Here is a 24,697-nt window from a genome sequence, read left to right on the forward strand (position 1 = left end):
TTTACCACTTGACAAACAAATGAATCATCCACTTCATGACCCCATATATCCTTATTAGTGAATTTTTTGAGGTTTTATCACCTAGTACAAAGTTTAAGTATGAAGCAAGGTCTTTAATCTGATCGTTGGAGCAAAGAAAATGGTGGCTTGGATCATAAGTTAGGTCTTGGAAAGTTGGGTACTTGGACATGTTTTTTGGGGACTTAGTAAAAATTTCAAATTCTCCATCTTTGCCTTTTTTGCAAGTAACCTTGATTTTCTTGACTAAAATTGATCAAATGACTTCAATGATCATATTTTCATAATCTTTGACTTGAAAAGTCGATAGTTGACCAAAAAACTTAAAAGTCAAACTTTGACTTTAAGCATTTGTTGACTTTTTCATCAGTTGTGTTCAAACTTTCATCTGCTTATGAACCTAACCTCTTGAGCCATATGAATTGTATGAGTGGGTTATGAGTAAAAATTTTAATACCTTGGATCATGCCTCAAGCCATAGAATCATGCTTTGGTCAAAGAGCCAACATCAAGTTGACTTTGACCAAAACCCTAATTTTGAGTGTCAGATGAATTGTGGCTTGATGAACTTGAGATGGAATGATCTTGAAATCGATTCTTATTGATGGAAGTCACTTGATTACTTGGTAAGAATGAGGAGTTTGAAATGTTAAAACTCATGCCAAGTCTTGATTGATCAATCTTTGAAAGCTCTTGGTGCAAAACCCTAGCTTAAGACAAACAAAGTAAAAAATCTTTTTGTATTTTCAATAGGTTAGTAGTGCAAAAATGCTAGATGTCATGAAAATGGTACAAATGATGGTGGCATTTTAGGGTTGAAAATTAGGGTATGACACCCGTATACTCGTCTAGTCCAATATAGTTGGCTTTTCCTAGTTCTTCTTAGATTATTCCTTAAGACCAATGGTACAAATCTATTTGAGGTTTAAAAAAACATACATTTACAAAATTTAATTGAATAACTTTTAAAAAAAAAACCTTATTATTTAAAATATTATTTTAGTATTTTTACAAATTTTGAGGAAGGGGTGATAAGTGAATTCTTCATTGATAAAGAGAAAAATAATAGGTCAAATTTATCAATCAATTGTTGAAATAAGTACATAGGTTAACCTTAAAAAACAAAACTATTTTGAGAATGTTTTCTTTTATTAAAAAGACTAATTAAAATTTATTAAAAGAGTTCTATAAATATAGTTTAGATCATATAAAATTGCAAAGTATTTAAAATATTAGGAGTGGAAGTTGGAATGTGAATCTTGCCACAATACTCTAAAAGAAAACAGAAAGTTGTTCAAACTAACTAACTAAATAGCTTTAAAAATCAAACCACTTGTCTGAAAATCATCATCTTAGCATTAGAAACATAAAACTCATAAAACTCATGATGAATAAGCTTCATACAATTTTAATCGATATTATACTTTTGAAAAAATCTCTACATATTAGATTGTTTTCGTGGTATGTTCTAGTTACTCGACACTTTCTTGTAATACATATTTTTAAGTAAAATAATTCTTTCTAAATAGTTAAATACATAAGTATGACAACTTGTTTATATAAGTATAATATAAAAAAATATAAAAAATATTGTTGTCAAAAAATGAAATGAAATAAATTATATATATATATATATATATATATATATATATATATATATATATATATATATATATATATATATATATATATATATATATATAATATATATATATATATATAATATATATATATATATATATATATATATATATATATATATATATATATATATATATATATATATATATATATATATATATATATATATATATATATATATATATATATATATTTTTTAATTGTGCTAACATATGTATTTTATTTGCAAAGGTGTACTATGAGGTAGTAATTTATCTATTTTTTAAAAAAAATTGTTTTATAATATTAATATTTTATATACATTAATTAATGTATAAATATAAATAAATTTATAAATAATTTGTTTTCTATATATATATATATATATATATATATATATATATATATATATATATATATATATATCTATATATAATATATATATATATATATATATATATATATATATATATATATATATATATATATTAGTTTTCTTAATAATAATATTTTTAAAATTATTCTAATATTTAAGTAAAATTTCTATTTTGAAATTTTTGGAATTTAAAATTATTTATTAAATTATTATAATCAATTTTATTAACCGGTTATAAACTAACTCAATTTTTATTTTCACATTATTAAATTGTTTATTCATTGAACAATCATCTACAATTTTAATTCTTTTTAATTTTTTTTATAGTTTGATTCAACCAAAACATCAACCATTTTTGAGTTAAATTTATATATTTTAAAATAAAAATCAATAAAAATTAAAATTTATAGTTTACGTGATAGATTATATATTTATTAAAAAGATAATAATTAGCAATTAAAATTAAAGAGACCATAGCAATTATTAGATAAATAAAAGAGAATGGTTATGCACCAGAGAGATAGATTTGTGCCTAATGATCATATGGATTTGCGAACTATCATCAAAAATAACATTTAGTCACTATCAAACCATCCATTCCATATATGTTATCTTCGAAATGTATAAATTCTTCTATAAAAATATAAAATATGAAGAAAAAAAACTCTATTAAATTTTATTTACAAAGAAATAAAATTTGAGGCAAGATAAATAAATTATTTTACAAAATTACTTTTTTGAAATTATCTAAATTATATCCATCAAAATAAAAAATACAAAAGAGAAAAACTCTTGAAGGATGTAACTTTTGAGAAATTTGAGAAAAATAAGGTTTTGGTTTGTTTAATTGATACCCACCTAATGTATTATTTTATCAATTAATTGATCCAAATTGCATAATAAGATTGTCAACCAAATTGACTACTATTTGAGATAATGTTATAGATCGGTATCATATGTCCTTCTTTTGTTTTTCTAAAGATTTTCAAAGATTTTTTTGCATTGGCATAAAAAATATATGGTATTTAAAAGACTTAAATATGAGTAGTTTTGATTTTAATAATTAAAAAAAACATTTTTGAAATTTTAAAAATAATTGTTGTTTGAAGTGAGTTGTTTTATTCCGCAACTATTTTGTTGCTAAAAAACTTCTATATTAGTCAATGTGATCTTTTCTATTAATTTCTTTTAAAAAGTTAATTTTTACAAACTAAGCATTCAAGTTTACATTTTTGTTCACAATAACTTATTTTTGCTCACAATGTATTATATTTTTCATCACAATCTCGTTTATTACGACCCAATTTTGGCATTTTTCTAAAATGTTCGACTGCCCCTTGCATTATTTCTCATTAATTCTATTTTTTTGAAAAAAGGTGCAAAGTTCTCCAACTCTATTTCCCTATTTTAACAAAGATCATATCTTTAGTATCATATATGAGACGAAAATTCACTTACTTGAAGGATGATTAAGTTTTCGTCCTATATGTTAATAGCATAAGGGGGATATTTTCGACCCAATTACCTTTAGCGATGTCTACTATTTGTTTGAGACATCTAAATAAAAATCATTTTGATGACTCTTCTTGACAGTTTGTCTGAGGATGATCCATACAGTTGAAGAGTTAGACAACATATTGATCTTATAGTAAATCTTAGAATCTTATGTCGGTGAACCGCGTCTTGTTTTCATTTATGATGACCTCTAGGATGCAAAATCTCGTGAGAATCTTTCTATTTAAAGGTTTGTCCCGTTATCATTACTAAAGGTTTGACATCTTTCTAATTTTTGAAGTAATTGTATGGAAATTATAAAAGATTTTAATTGTCTGACATCCATTGGGAAAGTTCTTAGGATACCTCTCCTCTATAAAGAAATCGACAAAGGGGGGGATAAATCTCTTTTTTAAGTTGGTGGAGTGATATGTATGTCCCACTATCTCTAACATTTATCGAACTTATGAACATGCACTCTAGCGTCCTAGTTCATTGACAACCAAAAAGCCTCGTCCCTCAAGGTCATTTTAGCCAATCATCTTCGTCCAAAATATTTCCATGTAGAGCCTTTTCATGTACTTCGTCTAAAAATTTATTTCCATCTTCACCTATCAAACATTTGAAAACGTTGTTGGTCAAACATTGTCTATAGAGGTGGCCTTCAATTAGTGAATATGAACATTCTTTTTTCTTCTTGATCCCCGATGCCTCTTTTCTCTCTTCCCATAACTCCCTTAATGCAATGTACTTAGTAATGAGGGTTATCTAATTGTCGGGTCGTGTTTCCTCACATACTTCCTTGAAAACATTCACTTTACAATTAATACTAGGGGTTGATAGTGATTCATAAAACTAGCTAAATTGGACAAGAGGTCCTCATTCGAGCTCTTCTCCCTTGTTATGTGCAAAAATCCCTCCTTGTTAAATTTAGATATGATACCCTTTACACTAACTAGATATTGTTGCATTACTTTATCCTTGGCGTGATATTCCTATTTCACTTGTGACATGACCAACAATGAATCATATTTGACTATTATTTCTTTGGCTCTTATCTAAAGGGAAATACATAATCTGACTAAGAACGCATGATACTTTGCATGTTGTTTGAAGTTGGGAGTTCAAACTATATTGTGACCTCCAACGTAATAATGTTGCCACTCTCTAAAAGGTCATGAATTTTTTCGCTTGAACTTAGACGATCTTTATACAAGTAATGTCATTCGTGAAGGTTTATCTGGTTCTTCAAATATGGTCTCCATAATAAAGTTATCCTAAATTTGGGATATAACTATCTTTTATGGTTCTTAGGCGATACCAAATTCGGAGAGTTTGACAACCAACTTTTTCATTCTTCCTACTAATTCTAGCTTGAAAATAATTTGTCTAAGGGAGTGATTCGACCTTACTACTATGTGATATGTTGGGGAAAATATGGAATCGAATGGTCTAGAAGGATGGTTAAATAGACCACTCCCAAAAATATCAATTTGAAAACATTTTCTTTTTGAAATCTAAGTTAAATAAAATTCTTTGGTGTAGCAGAATTTTTGGTACGGTATATGTTATTTGAGTGATTGTCGTATACACCAAACCTAAAAACAAAATGAACGAAATATGAATAGACTAAAGCAATTGTTGGGATCTTTGAATGTGCAAGTACACACAGTATAAGTGGTATAAAGTGATAAAAGTTAGAGTATCATCCCACAAAGATTGTATTAACTTAAATTGATTTCCAATTCAAAAGTTGTAAATTATCATGAGCAGAGAATAATAATGGATGAAGTTGGCACAAGTTCATAATAAATATTAATAGATTAAAGGTGAGGAAGCTTATCATAGATGAAAACATGTTGACCAAAGAACCATTTAATAAGTTTAATTTAAAGTGTTAATGTGATGAGATCTTTTGTGACATATGAGGCCAGAATGTGACCTACTGGTGTATGCCTACAAGAATAAGGCATATTCCTTTTTTATCCAATATTATATCTATTGGGTTGACACAACTGCGCCTTTAGTAGACAACACATCTTACTGCAAACCTGTCGTGAAGGATGGTTCCTTCAGCGACTCAAATATAACTTATAAGAGTTTGTCTTCTAGCGTTCATCCTTATCCATTTTTCTCCTTCAGCTCAACCCTAAATTTCTTTCCTAAAGCTCTATCACGTCTACTCTGTTTCTGAGGTTAAAAATCCCTACCAGCATCTTCTAGCTTAAGGCCTACTGGATGGTGTTCATGAATGGCATGACAAAACTTGTTACCAAAGATACTTCTGAACAAACACAAAAACACATAAAAACAATAAAAGGGAGCACATAGTGTTCTCCATACTACTTTATCTAAATTTAAATAAAACATAAATAAATGGCTTTATTAGGGCTTAATAACCTATAATTCAAGAGTAAGATGCTTAAATATCTCATAAATGACGAGTCATCACACTCCCAAACTTGAATCATTATTTGTTAAGTTATGCGACAAATAAAATTAAAATTAAATAACAAATAAAAATAATCTATCAGCATCATCAAATTTCTCACATTGGAATTTTTTTCATAGGATTGTATTAAAAAATTGGCATAACTCAATCTTTTGTTAAATTAAAGATCAAGTTGTGTGTGTGTGTGTGTGTGTGTGTGTGTGTGTGAGAGAGAGAGAGAGAGAGAGAGAGATCCATGATACCATCTATCATGTTAGAAGTCTTCTTTGAAGATAGATAAATTAGATCCTAGTTTGATTGCTCTATCTTATGGTCCAATGTTTTACTTCCAGTTTTAACAAAGGGGATTAACTACACTTTTTATTCATAGGATTTTATTGTTCCTTTAGAACTTTGGAGTTCTACTTACACTTTCTTCTAAGTTTCCTTTGCTAGGTGTTCCACCCTTTCACCTAACAGAATTCCACATTTAATGAGTCGAACACGTTACTCAGAGTGAAAACACCTATTGTTTCTCCAGTTTCAGGCACAAGAGCTTCATTCACCATGTTCATTTTTCATTTTTACTTCTTTTCATATTTATTGTTTTCTTTTTTTTTAACATGCATCTGTAATTGTAGTAGTCCCATTAGCTAGCCTTATTTACTAGTGTTTCCTCTCTTAAACTATGTCCAATAGTAATCTTATTTCATACTATAGAGCAATTCAAACTACTTAAAATGCTAACTACTTCTCTAACTTCTTCTGGTGTGACAGGGGTTCATCACTTTTCAAGTTACAGTTAGTGCACAATATTGACTTATCTACTAAGATTTTGTTTCCAAAAAAATTCAACATTCCAAATAAAAAATTCCTGGTGTGTTTTTAGAAATTATGCTGATGGGAGATTAAGTTAATGATTATTTATTTTATATTTTTCACACGCAATTGATAAAACTTGTGAACTTTTTTCATTACTAGAACAAATAACAAACTTAAATTAGGAATAATGTCCCCACTATAAGCCCGATGAGTTATGGCACGACAAAGCCTAAAATTTAAAAACTAAATTTTCATTCATGGTGGATTGTCGAGTAGTTTTCTCTTAGCTAGGCCTGAAATCTACTGCTTTTTCTTATTCCTTCTGCCTTTTCTCATATCTTCCTCTTCTTAACCTCTTCTTCTTTCTTGCCCTTATTATCCTTTTCCACCTTAATTTATGAACTAGCCTTAGCATCAATAACAACAACATATTTCCTCTTCTAGATCTTCAATCTTAGTGTGTACTTAGTGGTCCTCTGTTTCTGTGATGGGATAGGCTGTGTGGCATGTTCTATCACGTCAAAAAGTGGCATTTTCCTTGTGGCTTCTTTGGGATCTTTTTCTTTGCAAAGTTTTTCTTCTTTTTAATACTCATCATTTTGGTTGGGATATCTGACACGTCAGAACTCTTGTTCAATTGTATTTCCTTTTCAAGTTGTTCAACATCTACTATCCTAGGACCCATGCACATCCCTGCCATGTTAGGGTCTGCATTTTCTTAGAAGTCCTCTCGACTGATACTGTTTCCACACTCCTGGGAACCTCTTGTGATAGTAGGGAACCTCTTCACTCCCATCCTCTTCTTCACTTTGTTAACTTCTTTCACTTTATACATGCAAAATATCAAAATTGTGTATGATACCTTCTTCATTATTCTGAGTACTCTGTCCCTTCTTGTTTCCTTCATCATCTTACACTGCATGATCTTCTTGTTTAATTTATTTCCCAAACTCTTCGTCAACATCTTTTTTCCTCATTGACTACCTCTTCTTTTCTTTCTTAGCCTGACGATTATGTTTTCAATCTCTTTTGCTTTAACATCTTTTTGTGCTTCTTCTTACACTACTATTTCTTCATGAATTTCCTCTTCAGGTGGTTCATTCATATCAAATTCCATGGGTGCTTTCTTTTCCAGCTTGTTTCTCAAAGATGTATTTTATGGGATCCATCTTTGATATTAACCACATGGTGTGAGTCAGTATGTATTGCCTCAGGAGTCAGGTATCCCATGCAAGTGTGCAATAACTTTTTTCGAGCAAAGAGTATATGGTTTCACAGTCATTAAACGTTTGGCTCAAGTAGTAAATGGAATGCTTTTTTCTACTAGTTTCATCGTGTTACCCCAACACACAACTCATTGATTCATCAAGCACTATTAAATACATGATGAGAGGTGTTACTGGAATAGGGGGTATCAAGATCGGTGGTTCTTGTAAGTATTGTTTTATCTTTTCGAATTCCCCTTGGCAATCTTTGTTCCATTTGATGGCTTAACCTTTCTGTAACAACTTAAAAACTGGCTCAAGTGTAGTTGTAAGGTGTAAAATGAATCTAGCTATGTAGTTCAATCTCCCTAAGAAACCACAAACCTCTTTCTATGTGCTTGGTGCTGGCATACTTTGTATGGATATGACCTTGTCGGGATCGATTTTGATTCATCATTGGCTCACTATGAATCCAAGTAGTTTAACAGATTTTACACTGAAAGTGCATTTGTTGGAATTTAGTCGCAACCTAAATTTTCTCAGTCGTGCAAACAATTTTTGCATATGAACAATGTGATCCTTCTCTGTCTGTGATTTTGAAATCATATTGTTGACGTAAACCTAAATCTCTTTATGAATCATTTCACGAAAGAGATTCACCATCGCTCGTTAATATATTTCCCAAACATTCTTCAAGCTGAAAAGCATCACCTTGTAGAAGAAGGTTGCCCAAGGGGTGATGAATATGGTTTCTCCATGTCATATGGGGCCATTTTGATCTGGTTGTATTCAAAGAATCCATCCATGAATAAGAAGACCAAGAACTGAGTCTTGTTATCCACCAACACATCATTCTGAGGTAACGGGAAATATTCCATTAATCTCGCTTTGTTTAGGTCTTAGTAGTCATTTCATATTCGTACTTTTCCATCCTTCTTCGGGACTGGCATGATATTGGCAACCAACTACAGATATTTCACCACGGCTAAGAAATCAGCGTCAAACTATTTTTGACTTCTTACTTAATCTTGAGAGACATGTCAGGTATGGTTCTTCTCAGCTTCCGTTTCACCAGTGGGCATTGCTCTTTGAGCGGCAACTTGTGCACGAGAATATCTATATCCAATTTGGGCATATCTTGGTACGACCAATTGAATACGTCCACATACTCATGTAAGAGTTTGATCATCTTTCCTTTTTTCGTATCTTTCAATCCAGTGCCTATCTTGACCTCTTTTATATCCTCTTCAATTCCAAGTTTGATAATCTCCACTGATTCTTGGTGCGGCTGTATGACCTTCGAATCTTGCTTTGATATTCTGGATAACTCTTCTAAAAGTTCATAATTTTCCTCACCATCCTCTTCAGCGTGGTTAATTGGAAAATCAAAGTCATATGAGACTATAGCAATGTCGTTATCAATTGAATTAGGGGTTGATCTGCATGTTTTTATGATTATGCTTTATTTAAAAAAGAGAAAAGAAAATATGTATATAAAACATTGCTATTTAAAAGAAAAATGAATGAAAATGAGCATAATTGAATGCGAAATGTATTCTTTTTTCATGATAATCAAAGTTTAAAACAACTGGGTACCCTACAAAGCTACCCTTACGCCTTGGGAAGAGCATAAGGATTTGAAAAAACAAAAAATTACTTTTCAAGGGAAATGATTTCGGGAATTTCAATAGCTGTCCAGTTGTTGATGTGTTCACACGGAGCACAACGATACACTAGATTTGGTATCTCTTTACCACCCACTTCATTATCCACCGTGACTACTTGGTTTCCATGGATATAACCAGCACTTGTAAAGGTTTCTTGAATGTGAAGGACTCATACTTTACCAGCCTTTGGAGTTTGTATTTCCTTTTCAATCAGAGATGATTAGTATCCCAACCTAAATCGATCTCTTTTCTCAGGCAGTTCTAGTATTTTACCCCAACCTCTAGGATGTTCAGTTTCTACATGGCCTTTACTCCTTTCAATGAAGCCTTCAAGGTCTTAGGTTTCTTAACTTCTTCAACTAGATTGACCATCAAACGCTTTCTACTTCCATAGCCTAGAAAGAAGTCTATAGATTTTCTCCTTCCACATTAATGTATCAAAACAAAGATAAATAGCTCACCAGGATATCTTCTTCATCCCCTGCGACTATCAGCTTGTCACTAATGATGAACTTGAGCCTCTAATGGAGAGTCTATGTAACTGCTTTTGCAACATGGATCCATGGGCATTCAAGTAGGCAGCTATAAGTTGGATGTATTTCCATGACTTGGAAATTATTATAGAAGGTGTGGGGACCAACCTGTATAGGAAGATCCACTTCTCCTATTATAGTTCGCCTAGAACCATGATGACAGTCTGTCATTGCATAAATTTAGTCAAAGAATCAGAGAAAAACAAGTAAAAGTTAAGCCAAAATGAAGAAGAAAGACCAAAGAATGAGGAAAAAATAGCTAAGTGTGAAGATTGTGGACTTAGTATAAATTTGAGTGAAAAAGGAGAAAAAATGATGTAGCTTCAGAAATAATCACATGCACCATCGTGCAGCATCGCACACGCGATAGGATCATAAAAGTTGCATTGTGTGCGATGCAAATCATCACGCACGCGATGATCACTTTTTTTGGGCTTTTCTGACGCGTTCGGGTCCATTCTGAAGCCAATAAAAGGGCATTTTTTGCACTTTCACAAGGGTTACGATTTGGAGAGAGCAAAACACGATTTTGAAAGCACAAAGGGAGATTTTGAGAGCATTTGAAGCCATTGGAGGCCATTACATCAAGGGAATTTATATGTTATTTTCATCTATCAATTATGGTATTGTTAATTAAATTATGAGTAGCTAAGCTCCTCTAGGTTAGGTTGCATTACGATGAACATATTTCAATATTGTTGGATTCTATGTTGATTTGACTTTGTATGAACCTTTTGATCTATAATTCCATTCAATTACTTATTGTTCTTAATGCTTTTTATGTGAGATACTTTTTTAATCTGTTCTTGGGCACATAGGGAATACTGACCATTAGTCTATATGTTGGATCTAAGGCAATTATTGTACTTACATTGGTTGAATAGGAATATGATACCCCGAGTAGTGGCATATGGAATTAATATTCTATACATCACCTAACCCTACTTACGCTGGCAGACTAAGGATAGAAAGCTCTGAGTAGTGGTTAGTGAGTTATTTCGTGAGGGATCGGCTATAATGGTTTTGTTAATTTGCCATGGGATTATAGTGATATGATCATTCATACAGAGGAATTGTTAGCTCAAATTGAATTGTTAAATAAAAGCTAGCTGAAAACAGCTTAGGCAAAGCTAACATGAGCCAAGTACAAGTACTTAAGTATGATTTCTATGGAAGAGAACACGCGAATGGAAGGTCCTTGTTGAAAGGGACAACTGAGGAGGTACAATTTGCTAATTTTCAAAAGAACAACCTGTATTCCAACACATACAATCCGGGTTGGAAAGATCACCCAAATTTCCGTTGAAACAATAACCAAAACTCAAATGCTAACCACGGGATGCAACAAAGCCAACAAGCTCTGTTTCAAAGGAAGTCGTCAAAGTTGGAAGAGACCATGTATAATTTCATTAAAGTCACTCAAATTAGCTTTAATCAGGTAAATAAGAACCATGCAATTATGAGTAGAACCTGAAGCTAGCAGAAATATACCCGAACGCATCGCACGCTCGAACATACAACAGAGTCTCCATAGAACTTTATTTATTCCCGAAGGAAAGGGGCAACATCGATAAAACCCCGGGAAAGAGAAACTGGGTAAGGAAGTCGGTTATGAAAAGGGAAGGTATTAGCACCCCTGACATTCGTTGTACTCAATGGGAACCGTTTTGATCGTTCTTGCTCGAATGAGTATTATATCTAAGGATTACTCGCGAAAGAATAAAGGGAAAATAAAAAGAATAGATAAAGTGCTCGGTGAGGATTAGGGCCCTCATGCCTACGTTTCCTTATAGTGCAATAAGGAATTTATAGCTCCATAGTTCATAAAACTAATGGTGGGAGGTGAAATAAGTTGTGATAAAGGTATGGTTTGAACCAAAGGATTGTATAGTTTGAACTCCAAAAAGGGATGAAAACTAAAACCAAGAGTAAAACTGGTATAGACTAATATGTGGAGGAAACTAGGCATACCTATTGTATTGTCATAACCAAAAATAAGGAATTAAGTGTTTGGTTCCAAAGCAAACATCTCTTGGTTCACAAGCAGACACAAGATGGAGCTCAAAGAGATGGTGTATTTGGATCAAAGATATAATATATCACACATAGTGAATGAAGGTATAAGATTATGAATGCATCACGGAGATAAATGAAGTGATAGGAAAATAACCAAAGTCAAAGAATTGATGGTCTTGGTAAAAATGACTGAAGTAGTATGGTTTGGAACCAAAGGAAATGGTATATTGGAATCCATAGGGGTAAATGGTATTTGCAACCCAAGAGTAAAGATGGCACAACAAATATGTGGAGGAAACTAGACATACCCATTGTATTTGAAGGAGAAGGGCGATCCAAAACGCATCGGAATTTAAAATTTCTCCTTTAATGATCCTTACGAATGGGCATGATCAGTGATAGAATCATTACCTCTTGTGGCGATTGTAACCTTTGATGCAGATCTACAGAGAAATCACGAACATTGAACGATGACAACGCCTCTACTCAGTCCACACGAACGGATTCCTTCAATCTCAGTGCTAGCTGCTACGAATGAAGGCTTTGAGTGAGAGAGAGAGAGAGAAACGAAATTTCAACTGCAACAATGCTTCTACACAAGGGTTCTATTTATAGAACCACTTGTGTGGGCTGCAAGCTAAAAAGCCCACTCAAGTGTATATGGCACATATCTTATAATATATCAAAATCACTTAAGTGCGTGGTACCTTACCATATTTCGTATTCTACTTAAGTACACCGTACCTTACGATGTTCTATAATTCACTTAAGGGCACCGTACATTACGATATTCCTTAATTGCTCTATCTCTCATCAATCCGTCCTTTGTGTGTGACCCTATAGGTTTTCGCGGCATTGGCAATTATATTAAATCACGTATTTAACATAATAAACAGTGAGCGGTATCTAGCAACACATCACTGCTACCCAAGACACGAAAATGTCATGTGATCTGACAAATCCTTCTGTGATAATAATTATGTGTATAATTACCCTTTTGCCCTTATGTCTATATTGAACACAAGGCAAAGACCGTGTCATCCTTGTCCAGTTCAATATTGGGCCCATAGACATTTATCCTGTTACGCGGGATAGGAAAATTCCATCTAGGTCACTCATGTCCCTTAGCATGCTTCGTGGAGTACCCATCAACTGTCTTTATGGTCATCCAATTACGGACAATGTTTGACCAGCAATAAGGCACTCGACTCTACATCTAGGGTCCATAGTGGTTTCAGGTCGAAGGGTGGTATACACCATTATCACCATGAGAATAACTTATGACACTTTGCATAACATTCTATATAGTATTCTCATAGCGGGTCAATCCAGTATAAATATTACTCTTAATATTCATACCTATGTTTAAGACTTGATAACTCTTTATCCATGATCCATGAGATGTGATCATCAGTCTATAAACATAATAGTCTTCATACTTTAATGTTATCCCACTTCACAATAAAGCTTGACTACGGATACTTTAAGAACAGTGTCCTTATGTTTAATGTGATCTCATGATTAAGTCATACTTGATACATTAAACGGACTAGCTATTCTAGGGACTTTATTAAACAAACATAATGTCATACCCCAAAATTTGCCCATTAATATTTTAAGACATTTTTCAGGGCACTCCGACTCATTTTATGACACTGATCTTAAAGGAACGAAGGCCCAGCTCACGAATGGCCCAATCCAGAAAATGGCCCAAACTGGCCTGTTCGCTACGCGTTCGCTACACGCTCGCCTAGCGAACGTTCGCTACACGCTCGCCTAGCGAAGCTGACAGACAACAGAAAATTTCGGGCTTCATTCTGAGCCCATTAGGTCATGAAAAAGAGCATTATAAATACCAGCACTTCAGTAATGAAAAGAGAACGAAAAAGGACGAAAGGAGAACCCTAGCAAGCAAACCCTGATACTCATTGGAGGCAAACCGGGAAGGAACTCTGCGGCACCAAGTTCTACCTCCGCCCAATTCAATCCGATTTGCCGATTCGAAGTCACAACTCAGCTGCTAACAGGTTTACATTGCTATCATTGTTTTATATTCTTAATTTGCATATGACTTTATGATTAGATTTATGAAATACCTTAAGCTTGGCATGTGAACTTTAATATATACCATGCATACCTTAAATGATTAATCGTATAATTGCAGTAATGAGATCCATAAGGCATAAAATTGGTTGAGATTATACTGATATCATATTCAAAAACCAGCAGCGCTCGCTAGCACATCGCTAAGCGAGCCAGTAGCGAGTACTCGCTAGACCTTCGCTAGGCGAAGCAGGGGCGAATGGAACAGCAGCTGTTTCATTTTTTTTGGCTGTTCTATCTTATGTTATTATAATTCTGCATCATTTGGTTTGAGTTCATGATTGTTGTGTTTATTTTATGGTGCAAATTTCAATTATATTTTATCTTGATGCTCTAATCCGTGTGTTGAATTGTGTAAAGGTTTACATGTTTCCAAGGAAATGGCCGGTTAGGCATTCCACCTTAGGGGTGGGATACTCTTGTGGAGTTTCACCCTAAATTACCTAATTAATTTTAATGTATTAATTTTAATGTATTAATTTTAATGTATTAATTTTAATGTATTAACTTTAATTCATCCTAATTACCTAATCGATTGTAAAATACGGCCTCTAAATATGTGATCTTGGACCTCTCTTTATTGCCTTACGATATTACGGTATTACGGTCATGTCCCGCGAATGTGGGGATACCCTTAGCAAAGACCCTTCGATTAAATCATCATGTCCCTTTAAAATAAATCATAGTCCCTCGGATGTTGCCTTCGAATATATGATTTTGTCCCTCGATGACCCTTCGGTGTAGCCTACGGTTAAATGATGATCGTCCCTTCGAATGCTAAGGTATCCTTACAACTGTTGCCTTCAATGACCTATCGATGACCCTACGATGACCCTTTTACATCCAAAGGATAAAACTACTTACTTCTCAATAGTAAGGACAGTTTTACCCTCATAAGGATAGGAAATGCCCATAACGACCTTAGGAAGGTATAACTCTCAATTACTGGATCATAACCTAAAACATTTTCCACCCCTCACACCTTGCAAATCCTAGAAAATCACCACTTGGTATACATTCATACTAGAATCATTACCAAGTTACATTTTTCTAAACCTTTTTTTTAAAATCAAACGAGATAAATACTTTGTATACATTCATACGAGAATCATTACAAAGTTAAACTCTCTTTTCGAAACATTTTTTAAACAATTCACGAACACTTTTCAGACAAAAATATAAGTGATCCAGCAATTAAGAGCCCATGGATAACCATGGATACAAAGGGTGCTAACACCTTCCCTTTGTATAATGTACCTCCCGAACCCAAAATCTATTGAGGTCTTTCCTGTTCTTTTCCACCTTTCCTTATTGGATAAAAGAAAAGTCGGTGGCGACTCTTGCTATCCGCGACATTGCGATAAAAAGCAAAATACCCCAAGTCAGTTCACCGTATGACAGAACTGGCGACTCTGCTGGGGACTATTACAAGAGAGGTTACCTCAAAAAACAAGATCACTTATTTAAAATTGTCTGATTTACTTTTAAGGGATTGCTTGGGTATTCTTGAGTGAAAGATCCTACACCCGGATCTAGTGTACCTTAGGTAAGTAGCAATAGATCATCGCGACTATCCGGCGTATACTGGAATGGTTAAAATGATGGCTACGGTTAATGTGACACTTTGGATGTCCTGATGTTCCTCATGTTTGCTTGAGGAAAAATTTGGCATCTGCGTGGTGTCATTAAAGCATTAACCAGACTTTTAGAACCCTAATTGACTCATCCTGGCCATTAGAAAGTAGTGAGATAACTGACTTCGGTTCCGACTGGGGTTGGTTGAGACTCGATACTACACTCCTTGAGATTGGACTTTAGGGAAGCTTCGGTCAACCACTTGGTGTTGCACTGAAATGGACTTGAGGGAAGGTCAATGATTGGAGATCCTTTTAGAACCCGGTTACTATTCTAGGACAGGTTGAACCAACTAAACTTCAGTGGGGAGGGTACTTACCTATGGAACTCATGCAAGCCTTAAAACCTAGGAATGATGGTTGTGTGACTTGCTTGTGCTTGTTATTTATTTAACCTCATAACATCATAACATCATAACATCATGACATCATAACATTGTACTAACCATTTCAAGGACTTAGGGATTTAACTTTGCTCTGTTTTGTAAGGCTATGGCTCCCAGGAAGACCATCCGGATTAATCTTGTAGCAATCTCTCCTCAACTCAAGAACTTAGTGTCAGAACTTTCCGATCATGCCCAGTTCATCAAGAAACACGGTTCTCTCCTCAATTTGGTTACCACTGGTTTCAAAGAAGATATGATGAGAGTTTTATTCCAGTTCTTCGACCCTAAACATCATTGCTTCACATTCCCAGATTATCAGTTGGTACCTACACTGGAAGAATTCTCCAGACTGCTTGGGATACCTATCCTTGATCAAATACCTTTCAGTGGTTTAGAAAAGGTTCCGAAGTCTGAAGAAGTTGCCGCAGCTTTACACATGACGAAGTCCGACATTGAAGCTAATTGGGTAACAAGGAGTGGAGTTAAGGGTTTACTTGCCAAATTCCTGACAAATAAGGCCCGAGAATTCTTAAAAGTTATGAATGTCCGTGCTTTCGAAGACATCCTGGCATTGCTAATCTATGGCTTGGTGTTATTCCCTAATCCAGACCAATTCATAGACATGAATGCTATTAAGATATTTCTCACTCATAACCCTGTACCTACCTTGCTGGGAGACATTTTGCATTCCCTCCACACTCGTACCATGAAGAAGCAAGGGACTCTCATGTGCTGCATACCTTTGTTGTCTAGGTGGTTTATTTCGCACCTTCCTCAATCAGTTTTAAAGAACGAGCCGAATTTGAAATGGTCTCAAAGGATAATGTCGCTCTCCCACCCAGACATCTGTTGGTGTCCTCAGTTCAAGGAAAATGTTACCATCATTGACCGTTGTGGCGAGTTCCCTAATGTACCACTCCTAGGAATAAGAGGAGGTATTACTTATAATCCTGCTTTAGCTCTGCGACAGTTTGGTTGTGCTCGAAGAGATGGTCCACATGAAATGATCATCGAAGGCATTGTGTTCGACTATGACAACGATTCCCAAGGCCTCCGTCAAAGATTTGTACGAGCTTGGGGCATGGTGAAGAGAGGTACGTTAGGACAGAAAAATTCTATTCCTATGGAACCTTATCTCAGATGGGTACGCGCCAGAGCTCGTGAACTTGTCATGCCATATCTTGCAATCGGACCTCAGATTGTCGAACCTGAAGCTGAAGGAGGTGCTCCTCAGATCATTCCTTATCCAGATATGCCTACCAATGTTGAGGAACTAAAGAGATCCTGGATCCAGTTGAGAGAAGAAAGGGATACTTTCGAGACTCAGTTCGTCGCAGAAAGGAAGAAAGTGTTAGAACTTACCAGTCAGCTTAATGAGGAACGAAGACTCAATGCGTATCTTCGCCCAAAAAGAAGTCGCCCCTGGGAGACTTGAGCTTTCATTGTATTTTTATTATTATTCCTTTTGTAATGAACATTGATCAAAGAAATTAGCAATAAACATTTCTCTCTCGTTGGTGATTTACGCAAAGTTAAATTCCAAAAGTCCTTGAAAACATTTCATGCATTGCATAACATAACATAACACTGCAAAACAGGTATTCTACAAGTTCAATGTTCTCACGGTCTTCATTACAAACAGAAAAATGGATCTCGAACAAACTGTCAAAGATCTCCAGACTCAGAATGCTCAATTCAAGGAGATGATGCTAAGCTTATCCAAGGGGCAGGAGGAACTGAAGGCTCTTTTGCTCGAAAAGAAGAAAGACAAGAAAGCTGTGAGTTTCATTAACCCGGGAAGAAGGCGTAAAGGACAGGCCGCAGGAGTCAAGTTTGGAATCCCGAATGGTCCAGAAGAGGGGGCGGAGAATGATTCAGAGGAAGAGAATGCTGATTTCTCCAACCCTGAGGATGACGATGAAGATTATGAAAATGAACAGTACTCTCCAAGAGATGATAAGTACAAGTTGCTGGAAGAACGTATGCTAGCTATGGAGGGTCAGAAGGCGCCCGGTCTGGATTTCGAAAGTTTGGGTCTGGTCTCCGATGTGACCATTCCTCGCAAATTCAAAATCCCCACTTTCACTAAGTACGATGGTGCGTCTTGTCCTCAGATGCATCTGAGAGCTTATGTGAGAAAGATTCAGCCGCATACCACTGACAGGAAGCTATGGATCCATTTCTTCCAAGAGAGCCTGTCTGGCACACAGTTGGAATGGTATTATCAGCTCGAGAGCTCTGACATCCGCACCTGGACTGATTTAGCAACAACTTTCTATAAACAGTACCAGTATAACTCTGAACTAGCACCTACCCGGCTACAGTTGCAGAATATGACTATGGGATCTAAAGAAAGCTTTAAAGAATATGCTCAAAAGTGGAGAGATTTGGCTGGCAGAGTCAAACCCCCTATGACTGACAGAGAATTGGTGGACATGTTCATGGGCACACTGACCGGCCCATTCTACAGCCATCTACTGGGAAGTTCTTCATCAGGTTTCACTGAACTTATATTAACAGGTGAACGTGTTGAAAGCGGCATCCGAAGTGGAAAGATACAGGCGGCTACCTCTACAAGCACCAAAAGGTCCTATCAGGGGAGGAACGAATCAAATGCTGTATACGGTCAAAAGGGTCGTAACAAGAAAAACCGTGACCATGACATCGGAGCAGTTACGATTGCAGCACCACCATCTCAAAACTTCCAGCCCAAACAAGACAGGCCAAGAAGGCAGTTTACCAGGATCAATATGACCTTGGCACAGGCACTGTAGGGAATACTAAAGACAAATTTGATCACCCTCAGAGATCCTCCTACGAATCCCAACACTACCTCTTCTCGTTATAACCCTAATGCCAGGTGTGCATATCACTCCGATAGCCCCGGGCATGATACAAACGATTGCTGGTCATTGAAGAATAAGATTCAGGATATGATCGAAGCTGGAGAAATTGAGTTTGAGCCTCCGGAGACCCCTAATGTCATCACTGCCCCTATGCCTAATCATGACAAGACGGTTAATGCCGTGGATAATGACGATCACGTTTCCAATGTGGCGGACTTAACATCTCCTCTCCCGATCATAAAGAGGAATTTATTACAAGCTGGTTTATTTCCAGGTTGTGCTGAAGATTGCAATCTCTGCATACTCCGGCCCGAGGACTGTTTGAAATTGAAAAATGGTATTCAACGGCTGATGGACGATCGTACAGTTCTCTTCGAAAGGATTCCTAAGGCGGAAAACCCTATTGAAGAAATATCTGTGATTGCTAGGTCCAGAGTTCCAGTGAAGATTACCGCTACCAGGGCGCCTGTGAAGATTACTGCTGAGCCCAGGGTTGCTCCCCTAATCATCACTGCACCTGGCCCGATCCCGTATTCCTCAAGCAAAGCTATTCCGTGGAATTATGGCGGTGATGTTTACGTCCATGGCGTGAAGCAAGTGGATAATGCTGCTAATACTAATGGCATTGTTGGGACTAGTAAAATTACTCGAAGCGGAAGGATCTTCTCTCCAGAAATCTCACCTCCTGTCCTTGAAACCCGAGGAAAGGAACCAGTCAATCCTTCTCAGTCAGAGACACCGGTCGAAGTTACTCCCGAAGATGTTGCCAAACAAGAAATGGAAGAAGTGCTGAAAATCATCCGCAAGAGTGATTTCGATGTGGTAGAACAGTTGGGCCATACCCCGTCTAAGATCTCGATGTTATCCTTGCTGTTATCTTCTGAATCTCATGCCAATGCATTGATAAAATTCTTGAAGACTGCTCATGTGCCTCAGGAAACATCTGTCGATCAGTTCGAAAATTATGTTGCTCACTTGGCTGTTGACAATGGCCTAGGCTTTTCCGATGCTGACCTGACACCAGCGGGAAAGAATCACAATAAAGCCCTGCATATCTCCATTGGGTGTAGGGGAATCACTTTGTCTCATGTGTTGATCGATAATGGCTCTTCCTTGAATGTGCTGCCGACAGCTGTGCTGGATAAGCTGGATTGTAAAAACATTGAACTGAAACCTAGTGACATTGTGGTACGTGCTTACGATGGTGCGAAGAGTGTTGTCCATGGCGAAGTAGTCCTTCCTATCAAGATAGGACCTCAAGTCTTCAACACTACCTTCCATGTAATGAACATTCGTCCTGCCTATTCCTGCTTACTGGGACGCCCTTGGATTCATGGGGCAGGCGCTGTAGCCTCGTCTCTCCATCAAAAGTTGAGGTATCCCACAAAGGGAAAAATTATCACTGTGTGTGGAGAAGAAGAGTACATTGTCAGTAGTGTGCATACCTTCAGATACGTCGAGATGGATGGTGAATTCATTGAGACTCCTTGTCAGTCATTTGAAGTAGTTCCTCCGACCAATCCTGTCCTTAAGCCAACTTCCGGTGTGCCCAAGGTTATTCGTGCTCCTCCTGCTATGATTTCTCTGAAGGACGCTCAAGCCGTGGTTGAAGATGGTGGTTGTACTGGCTAGGGTCAATTGATCGACGTACCATACAAGTCTGACAAATTTGGCCTGGGGTTCAGCTCTGACAAGAGTCAAATTAATGTTGTAGAAGACGCTGACAGCGATTGTGACCTGGATAGCTGGATTTTCCCAACAATTGGTGACGGACTCAATAATTGGAAGGCTGAAGACACTATCCCGATTTCCTTTAGTCAGGAGTAATTGTTATTGTCTATTTTAGTGTTGCAAATTTTTGTTTTTTTTACAATTGAACTTCTCCAAGCGTTGTGTCTATGCCCGGGGCACAATAGCTAATTTGTTAAGGGTTTTGTCATCTTCATAAGCATATTCATATTCAATAAATCAATGGACTTTTTGCATTCAAATATTGCGCTCTTTATCTTTTCTGTCATCTTCCAAACGAGCTATGTTTTCTTACACACACTCACGTAACGAATTGCAGATCCATACCCACTCTGGATCCTGTTGACAATAGTTCTACTACTGTTCATTATGACTTTGAAAATCCGATCTACCAAGCCGAGGATGGAAGTGAGGAAGATTGTGAAGTACCTGGAGAACTTGCCAGACTGTTACTGCAGGAAGAAAGGACTATACAGCCACACGAGGAGTCAGTTGAGACTGTAAATCTGGGCACTGAAGTAAACAAGAAAGAAGTCAAAATAGGAGCAGGCTTGGAAAACAGTGTCAAGAGAAGGTTGATTCAGATGTTGCATGACTATGTGGAGATTTTTGCTTGGTCTTATGAAGACATGCCAGGACTGGATACCGATATAGTAGTGCATCGACTGCCAACGAGGGAAGAATGTCGTCCTGTTAAGCAAAAGGTTCGTCGCATGCGTCCTGAAATGTCTGAGAAAATCAAAGCCGAGGTGATGAAACAATTTGATGCAGGTTTTCTGGCTGTTACTTCTTATCCTCAATGGGTTGCTAATGTGGTACCAGTGCCAAAGAAGGATGGTAAGGTGCGAATTTGTGTAGATTACCGAGACCTGAATAAAGCGAGTCCCAAGGATGACTTTCCACTCCCGCACATTGATGTTCTGGTAGATAACACCGCTCAACAGAAGGTGTTCTCATTCATGGATGGATTCTCAGGTTACAACCAGATTAAGATGGCGCCTGAGGACATGGAGAAAACTACGTTTGTGACGCAATGGGGCACGTTCTGTTATAAAGTAATGCCATTTGGTTTAAAGAATGCAGGGGCAACGTACCAGCGTGCTATGGTGGTTTTGTTCCATGATATGATCCATCATGAAATAGAAGTATATGTGGATGACATGATAGCCAGATCTCATACTGAAGAAGAACATCTCGATCATTTATACAAACTGTCATACGGTGAACTGACTTGGGGTATTTTGCTTTTTATCGCAATGTCGCGGATAGCAAGAGTCGCCACCGACTTTTCTTTTATCCAATAAGGAAAGGTGGAAAAGAACAGGAAAGACCTCAATAGATTTTGGGTTCGGGAGGTACATTATACAAAGGGAAGGTGTTAGCACCCTTTGTATCCATGGTTATCCATGGGCTCTTAATTGCTGGATCACTTATATTTTTGTCTGAAAAGTGTTCGTGAATTGTTTAAAAAATGTTTCGAAAAGAGAGTTTAACTTTGTAATGATTCTCGTATGAATGTATACAAAGTATTTATCTCGTTTGATTTTAAAAAAAAGGTTTAGAAAAATGTAACTTGGTAATGATTCTAGTATGAATGTATACCAAGTGGTGATTTTCTAGGATTTGCAAGGTGTGAGGGGTGGAAAATGTCTTAGGTTATGATCCAGTAATTGAGAGTTATACCTTCCTAAGGTCGTTATGGGCATTTCCTATCCTTATGAGGGTAAAACTGTCCTTACTATTGAGAAGTAAGTAGTTTTATCCTTTGGATGTAAAAGGGTCATCGTAGGGTCATCGATAGGTCATTGAAGGCAACAGTTGTAAGGATACCTTAGCATTCGAAGGGACGATCATCATTTAACCGTAGGCTACACCGAAGGGTCATCGAGGGACAAAATCATATATTCGAAGGCAACATCTGAGGGACTATGATTTATTTTAAAGGGACATGATGATTTAATCGAAGGGTCTTTGCTAAGGGTATCCCCACATTCGCGGGACATGACCGTAATACCGTAATATCGTAAGGCAATAAAGAGAGGTCCAAGATCACATATTTAGAGGTCGTATTTTACAATCGATTAGGTAATTAGGATGAATTAAAGTTAATACATTAAAATTAATACATTAAAATTAATACATTAAAATTAATTAGGTAATTTAGGGTGAAACTCCACAAGAGTATCTCACCCCTAAGGTGGAATGCCTAGCCGGCCATTTCCTTGGAAACATGTAAACCTTTACACAATTCAACACACGAATTAGAGCATCAAGATAAAATATAATTGAAATTTGCACCATAAAATAAACACAACAATCATGAACTCAAACCAAATGATGCAGAATTATAATAACATAAGATAGAACAGCAAAAAAAAATGAAACAGCTGCTGTTCCATTCGCCCCTGCTTCGCCTAGCGAAGGTCTAGCGAGTACTCGCTACTGGCTCGCTTAGCGATGTGCTAGCGAGCGCTGCTGGTTTTTGAATATGATATCAGTATAATCTCAACCAATTTTATGCCTTATGGATCTCATTACTGCAATTATACGATTAATCATTTAAGGTATGCATGGTATATATTAAAGTTCACATGCCAAGCTTAAGGTATTTCATAAATCTAATCATAAAGTCATATGCAAATTAAGAATATAAAACAATGATAGCAATGTAAACCTGTTAGCAGCTGAGTTGTGACTTCGAATCGGCAAATCGGATTGAATTGGGCGGAGGTAGAACTTGGTGCCGCAGAGTTCCTTCCCGGTTTGCCTCCAATGAGTATCAGGGTTTGCTTGCTAGGGTTCTCCTTTCGTCCTTTTTCGTTCTCTTTTCATTACTGAAGTGCTGGTATTTATAATGCTCTTTTTCATGACCTAATGGGCTCAGAATGAAGCCCGAAATTTTCTGTTGTCTGCCAGCTTCGCTAGGCGAGCGTGTAGCGAACGTTCGCTAGGCGAGCGTGTAGCGAACGCGTAGCGAACAGGCCAGTTTGGGCCATTTTATGGATTGGGCCATTCGTGAGCTGGGCCTTCGTTCCTTTAAGATCAGTGTCATAAAATGAGTCGGAGTGCCCTGAAAAATGTCTTAAAATATTAATGGGCAAATTTTGGGGTATGACACATAATAAAGAAAAAGCCTTTTATTATTAATAAATAATTCGATACAAGTACCAAAAGTATTGGCCTCTAGGGCCTACACCAACAGTATTGTCATGACCGAAAACAAGGAGTTAAGTGTTTGGTTCCAAATCAAACATCTCTTAGCACAAAGGTGGACAAGTGTCCTAAAAGGGTGTATATGGGATTCCAAAGAAAAATGGCATTTGGTTCCAAAGAAAGGCAGTATGTCATTGAGGTGAATGGTTATGATTGAAGGTCGATGATGGATCATGAACGATATGGATGGTGCTCTAATGCGGAAGAAGGAGGGAATACATAGGAATGTGCTCACCAAGGATTCGTATCCTCGTGCCTATGTATTCTCACTGTGCAATGAGAAATTCAGAGCATTCGTAGTTTGTGGAACCACGAAAACAAAGATAAGGATAGATTTGAGTGATGAAGAGTATGACTTGTACCAATAGAATGGTAACATGGGAATCCATAAAGGTAAATGAACTTTGAACCAAAGAGTAAAGAGACAAACCAACAAGTGAGGGGCCTAAGGCATGGTATCGTTGTATTTGAATGACCGGAGAAAAAGGAATTAAATGCCTGGCAATAAGCTAGACAAGTCTTGGTTCACAAGGTGTACTTTGATTAAATCGTCCTAAAAGGATAAATATGGAACCCAATGGAGA

The sequence above is a fragment of the Lathyrus oleraceus genome, chromosome 7 (genome assembly GCF_024323335.1).
Source record: "Lathyrus oleraceus cultivar Zhongwan6 chromosome 7, CAAS_Psat_ZW6_1.0, whole genome shotgun sequence".
NCBI classification, from domain to species: Eukaryota; Viridiplantae; Streptophyta; class Magnoliopsida; order Fabales; family Fabaceae; genus Lathyrus; species Lathyrus oleraceus.